This window comes from Chelonoidis abingdonii, chromosome 19 (genome assembly GCF_003597395.2).
Source record: "Chelonoidis abingdonii isolate Lonesome George chromosome 19, CheloAbing_2.0, whole genome shotgun sequence".
In the NCBI taxonomy this organism is placed as follows: domain Eukaryota; kingdom Metazoa; phylum Chordata; order Testudines; family Testudinidae; genus Chelonoidis; species Chelonoidis abingdonii.
Window position 1 is genome coordinate 20,284,080 of NC_133787.1, and position 6,904 is coordinate 20,290,983.

The 6,904-nt window shown below is 40.1% G+C and overlaps 1 long non-coding RNA gene across 1 annotated transcript in view; it reads right to left on the reverse strand.

The window, feature by feature from the left end:
- Positions 1-2,329: 2,329 nt before the first annotated feature.
- Positions 2,330-6,904, reverse strand: part of LOC142047931 (uncharacterized) — a 15,974-nt gene continuing 11,399 nt past the window's right edge. The window contains exons 2-3 of the long non-coding RNA XR_012657250.1: positions 4,830-4,873; positions 2,330-3,639 (exon numbers count right to left, since the gene is read on the reverse strand). This is a non-coding gene — a long non-coding RNA (uncharacterized LOC142047931). The remainder of the gene's footprint in view (positions 3,640-4,829; positions 4,874-6,904) is intronic.

Sequence of the window (6,904 nt, forward strand, 5' to 3'; positions counted from 1 at the left end):
TCCATCTTTGCATTCCTGACTTCTCTTAGCCATTGTATCTTGTCCATTGTAAATGGTTTCCTGAGTAGTCCTCATTATTTTAGCTAGTGCAGACATTCTGTTTCCAGTTTGCTGATCCATTTACTTCCCTAATCCTGTCTCCCTAGAAATGAGGCCTCATCCATGTCCAATTACTCATGTCAAACTAGGCTACAGTGAGAAGCAAACATCTCTGGATTACGAGTTGTTTGCTAAGAACAGCAAAACAAGTGAGAAACTGTCACCGACAATGGCTTCCTTCAGGCACCACCTGAAATGTGCAAATTATCAGGGAAGATGGGGTGTGCTCCTATCCTTGCAACTGTGACAGTGACATGTGAGTAGCATCAGGGTATTAAACCATTAGGCACAGATTCTGAGGGGGGTAGCTCAAAGGGGTGTTGCGTTAGACATTCATGGTTATATGTAGGGCTACGTAAGAGTACATAGCTCTACTTTGTTATTCACACTATATATTCATACAAGACATTCTACAGCCCATCTGCTAAAAGTCGTTACAAGTCGGTTACAGGTATTGTCATTGTATTAGATGATAGTAAGAAGATAGTTATAGTTGTGCCATATGTGCTTTCGACCTATGTATCCGGTGGAGTAAATAACATCAAAATATATGTTTTATAATTAGGAGTGGGGTCTTATCTGCACAATTTCATAAAAATAGCAGGCAGAAAACCTTCTCAGATCATTCCATGCTACAAATAATAGCAAATATTTTGATGTATTATGAGCTCAGTGTCATGCGATTACATCTTTTGCTTTAACTGAAGGCAAAAATGTGGGAACATGCATAAAATATATCACCCGGGGCTATATATTTCCCAACCTTACCAGTGATCTGATTTTGAGTATACAGTTGCATTATCAATCGTATTTAGAAGATTTGTGCTAATTTTGGTCAAAATTAAACCATATTTCTATACGTTCTGGCCATTTTTGTGATTTTCTGATTTTGGGGGGATTATTTAAAAATTACATGATATATAAAAAAACCTACATCACTTTCAGCATTTACATCCACCTTGGGGATGACCACCAGATATGTGCCTGACGTGTGGTAGCAATGAAATTTTTCTAGCTGATGGGTTACCCTTTAGTGGCCAAAATGGGTCCCAGCTGGTAGACTAACAGAGGAAGCGAGACACTGCGCCAGTGTATGAAAAGTGTTCCATCATCGTACATGGACTTACTTAGCTACTTTATTGCACTTACATCTATGGCCAGTCTGGTGAATGTTAGAGCCTGCTGCCAGTTGCTTTCCTTTACTGTTTCTATCACAGTTGGGTTTTTCTAATTGCAAATATGTATTCTAAATCAATGGTTCTCACCTAGGGATCCGAGGCCTCCCAGGGGTCATGAGCAGGTTTCAGGGGGATCACCAAGCAGGGCCAGAATTAGACCTGCTGGGGCCCAGAAAAGAAACCCAAAGCCCTGCCACTTGGGGCTGAAGCTGAAGCCTGAGCAATGTCGCTTTGTGGGGGCTCCTGTGCCATGACGCCCCCGGCAAGTGTCCTGCTTTCTACCCCCTAACACCAGCCCTGGCTTTTATATGCAGAAAACCAGTTATTGTGGCACAGGTGGGCTGCAGAGTTTTTATAGCATGTTGGGGAGGCCTCAGGAAAAAAAAAAGGTTGAGCAACCCCATTCTAGATCACTTTCCTCATCAAGATGAAAATTGGACACAGACCCAAACCAGTCATTTTCATCTTTTGAAGTATCACCTTTTATTTCACCATCTATAGAGTGTTCTTAATGGAAGTTACATACTTTATAGGCCCATACATCGAACTTCCTGTCTTGTTGGAGGCCAAAAAGATATAGATATAATTGTGATGGGTTCCCTCCTTGGTACCGCCTGGAACTGGGGTCCCACTGAGCCCTTTGACCCATCAGCCTGGGCTCCCTCTCAGACTGTGTTGCTGTGACAACCTGCAGACATGCTCCCGGTCCTACACTTCCATCAGCATATGCAAAGACAGGGACACACCCAGCTGCAGTTACATGCAGGCTCTTTGCCTAGCCACTACATGAACCAACAGTAGAAAGGTTAAAGCCAAGGCAACTCTCAGTTCCCCAGGCACACAACACCCCTGGAGCATAAACCCAAAATTGTACCATCTTGCACTGCACAGCACAAGCTCATACAGTTCATCCCCCCCCATCAATGTGGAGAGGAAAGTGCAACAGCCTCTCTGAGCTAATATTCCCAAACACTTCATGTCAACTCAGTGGTTTAGATAAAACAAAAACAAGTTTATTAACTACAGAATATAGATTTTAAGTTATTATAAGTGATAGCAAACAGATCAAAGCAGATTACCTAATAAACAGACATGCAAACTAAGTCTAAGATACTGGAAAGATAGGATTTGACTTAGCAAATTCTCACCCTGGCTGATGATACAAGCAGGCTGCAGATTCTTAAGGGACAAGCTGCACTTGCTTTACAGCTTGGAATCCCCAGATCTTTCATACACAGGCTAGAAATCCCTTTAGCCTGGGTCCGGCACTTCCCCCAGTTCAGTCCTTGTTCCTCAGGTGTTTCCAGGAGTCTTCCTGTGTGGGGAGTGAAGAACAACAGATGACTGATGTCACTCCTTGCCTTATATAGCTTTAGAATATGGCGGGAACCCTTTGTTTGAAAACTTGGTTCTTAGACCGGTTAGTAGAAAAATACTGCCATCCCAAGATGGAGTCCAGAATCATGTGGCCTGGTCACATGTCCTTGTAGAGTCATAGCAGCCATTACTCACAGGCTGTCTGGTGTTCTCAAGAAAGTTCACCAGGTGGGAGATAACTTCTCCTAAGGCCTATTGTATCCCCTAATAGCTCATTGCCCTGAATAGGCCCTTCCCAATCAGCTGTCTAGACTGAAAGCATCTTGTCTAGTGGTGTTACCCAGGTGTAACTACAATTGAAGAACAAATACATAGCCAGTATTTATAACTTCAGATACAAAAATGATGCATGCATACAAATAGGATAGTCATATTCAACAAGTCATAACTTTTCCAATGACACCTTACACGACCCATCTTGCATAAAATACATCATAATTATGTATAATCATATCATAATAATATCACTATGAAGAATATGGGGGACAGTGTCACAATAATATTGTGCTTACTCTTTGTTCTCAGGCTTAAAAATACCAACAAAACCAGAAAACTCTTCTAAACCAAGGAATTTATTCTCTTGTCAGTGCTTGGGAGGTTTATGTTCTGAACAACTATTGGCATTAGAGCAATAATTCATTCATAATGAGGCATGCTTTGATATGACATTGATACATGCAATGGATACAAGAGCCTTTAACCGCCCAGGACATGCACCAACAGTGCACGATTGCCCATCTCAGCGGGGCTTGTTGTTACTAGAGTAGGACCCTGTCATTTGACTGTAGGTCAACAGAGCCACTGCTTTGTTTCAAAACTTGGTTCCCAACTGGAACCAAGAGAAAGTTTTCTACTAGGGAAGCTGCAGTAGCCTTCCTCCTGCTGCCTCCCCGTTGTGCTCCAACTCTGATGAGGCAGAACTGCTTCTAGTGAGGAGAGAGGAATACAGTCTTCAAGCCCATCCAGTCCTTGGCCTCTTCTGAGACTACAAACAAAGGGGTCGATTAGTATCAGCTGAGATGATGGGTTGTACGCTTATCTACTAGGAACAGGCCTGAGAGCTATCAAGTCATTTAACAAATGCCATTAAACAGCCATCAAATACGTTTAGTTTTCAAACTTCCAATGGCACCTTTTACATAGAAAGGGTCGGCAAGGAGCACCATCAAACTGGAGTCAAAGTCTCCCTCCTGAATCCTAACAATGACTCCAGAACCCTGATTTAAAACTCACTGCAGTCAACTGAAAGACTCCCACTGACTTCTATGAGCTTTGGCTCAGTCTCCTAACTCACCGTTCTATGATTTTTGAGATGAAAGTATGTTACTGTGCTGAAGCTGTCAGAGAGCATTTATGGTGCGCTGACCTGTGTGGCCTCATAAAAACTTCTCTCTGATGTGTGATAGTGCTAGACAAGTTTCGTTTTGAAAATGGTTTGTATTTAATCCCTCTCCACTACCTGATACAGTATTTTCTCAGCTTTCTTTTTGCCTCATGTGGTCATCATTGTAGTATATCAAGATAAATTAATACAGGATCTTGCAAAATGTCATAACCTGCCTGAAATATTGCAAGGGAAGGGAAAGGAAATCATTTAACTGATTTATTAAAACATCTTTAAAATCTGCCTACTAAAACTTTCATTTATTGGATACTCAGCTTTGAATTTTATGTGTAGCCTGTCCCAATGAGTTAGGTGAAAGCTAGATTAATATGAGTTCTGATAGAACTGGTATATATTTGTAAGTCACAAATGCTTATTTGAAAAGGAACAGTCTCTAAAGTCATTTTTCTAGGAATACATGTTCTCACTTAAATAACACTCTCAATGGATTACATTTAAAAGAATTTTTTTAAAAATCATTTTTAGTAATTCTTTTTGTTTATATTTCATTCACTTTGACAATTAAAATAGACTGGTCAGTTTCACATTTCCTCACTCTCACTTTCTGGTTCTCATTCATTAGCCCAATGAGGGAACTTTTTAGGTGGTAAATGCTCCACAGCAATATTTAAATCTGTCCAACATTTTAATTTTAATTAGATTTTTAAAAATTAAGTCAGGAAACATTGTATCATTATGGTGTGTACAGCTGGTCAGAATATTTATGACCAAACGTGTTTTCATTAAAATATGCTGTTTGTTTGAAGCTGAAACATTTCATGAAGACTTACCGATTTCAGTGACATTTTTATGTATAGACACTCTGGTCACTGATCTGATGAGAGAGAAAGAGAAATAGAGAGAGAGAAAAAGAGAGAGAAATAAAAAAATCTTTTTCACTTGAAAATGGATGTTTTGACACAATTCTGTTTCATGAAAACATTTGAAAGGTTTTGGCTTCGTTCCAGTGAGGAGTGAAAACAAATTTCAAATCTTCAAAGTTGCCATGAAACAGAATTATCAGTGTCTGGCATGGTCTAGTGGCTTATAAGACTTGGAAAGATTTTTTTGAAGAAATCTAAATTTGTGACTGAAACTGCCTGACCCTTCAGACTGAGCATCATTAACCATTGTGACTTTCTCTTTTTCTCAGCAACACTTACCTTCATGTTGTCATATAACCACACCCCTGTCCCCTTCCCAACTAACTTCATTTTCTTGTGGGCAACATTTTCTTGAGGAACAAGCATTTAATCCATGAAAATGTCAATGTGTTTGCAACATTGCCCTGACCAGTTAGCTTTTGTCATGATGTCTTTCTTTATCCAGAAATCACTGATGCTCTGGTAGTTCTAGGTTTGGTAGGTGGAAAACAGGTTAAAAGTTGCTGATTCTGATTCTCATGCCAATAAACTGTCAGGGAGCAGTTAAAGAGTGGTGCTTCATCATTTTCAGCAGCATCTCTATCAACTAGTTTAGGAGCAGCATTGATTGACTAATTTTGAAGTCAGTTTCATTTTGTCCTTCTTTTCCCTTAATAGAGTGGTACTTCTAGTCGTCTGATTATAGATTTGGTATCTGAGAAGCCTGGATTGTAATCCCAGCTCTCACACAAAACCCCTCTGAGGTTTAAGGGAAGTCACTTAAAATCTCTGACTCATTTTCCCCTTCTGTAAAATAGGGATAAGAATTGCCACTCTCACGAGGATGTTGTGCGAGTTAGCTAAGGTTTGAAAATCTCTGGGGGGATGGTAAAAAACTGAATAAAAGGATGGTAGTTACAGTGGGTGTCTTGAAGGACGTGTGAAAACAGGTGGGAAACTCAGGAAACCCTCAGGACACGGAGGGAAGCAGATAGACTGCGTGTGTCTGTAATGTCTGTAACATAAATCACTGGGTTAGGAGACCAAACATATAATTTAATAAGAACAAGGCATCCTACAATGAAGCTCACTTTCTCATATTTATTCCTCTCTAAACACAGCAGCGCACAGATTATAGGAAATGGTTTTACATTTAACTTCAACCCCAAGTGGTGAAGAAATGGATTGTATCTCACAACATAAATTTGCATCTACCATCATTTAATGGACAGTTTATACATGCTATGTACTACTGTGTTTTTATGGAAGGCAAAAAAAAATGAATTACTTGGGAATTTGTTTTTAATTAAGCAATAAGGCTCAATGGGGTACTGCTATCATGCAATAAAACCACTCCTGGGGTGTTGTGAGGCATTTGGTCCAGATGAGTGCCTCAAATCACCCCCAGATTGTGATTAGATGATTACTCCCTGGAGTTAATATTAGATGGTTCTCTCTAGAGTTGTCTTATTGCTATTATTAAGAAAAGGCTTTGATGTGGGGAAACTAAGTAGCTTTTGAGCTTGAAGAAGATGAAGTTGGCAGTTTAGACTGTTGAGCAGCACGTCTGAGCTCTATGGCTTCCATAGATCAATTCACCTATTTAATATGCTTGAAAGACAATCACAATGCATTCCCTTGCTCCAAGCAGATTTACAATTGAGTGACTTTTTTTCCCCCAGGAGGTGGAAGGATGCAAAGTGATAAACAGCTCCAAATAAAGCTATCCCAAAACAAGGAGCTGAAGTATTTGATCCTGAGATATGTATTACTGGCTTTACTCCCTTGCAAAGAATAAATGAATCCTAATCAGTATTATGCTAATTGTATTAATGAAAGATAATGCATGCAATAGTAGCAAGAAATTCTCCTAAGGTGGGTGCATTATGAGGGATGGAGCCTAAGGCATTAAAGAAATTCAAACAGCCAAAAATGTGTAGAGGCAAACTAATGGGAGTGCCCTTTACAAATATTACCAAGGGGATGGGGGGGGGGGGGGAGGG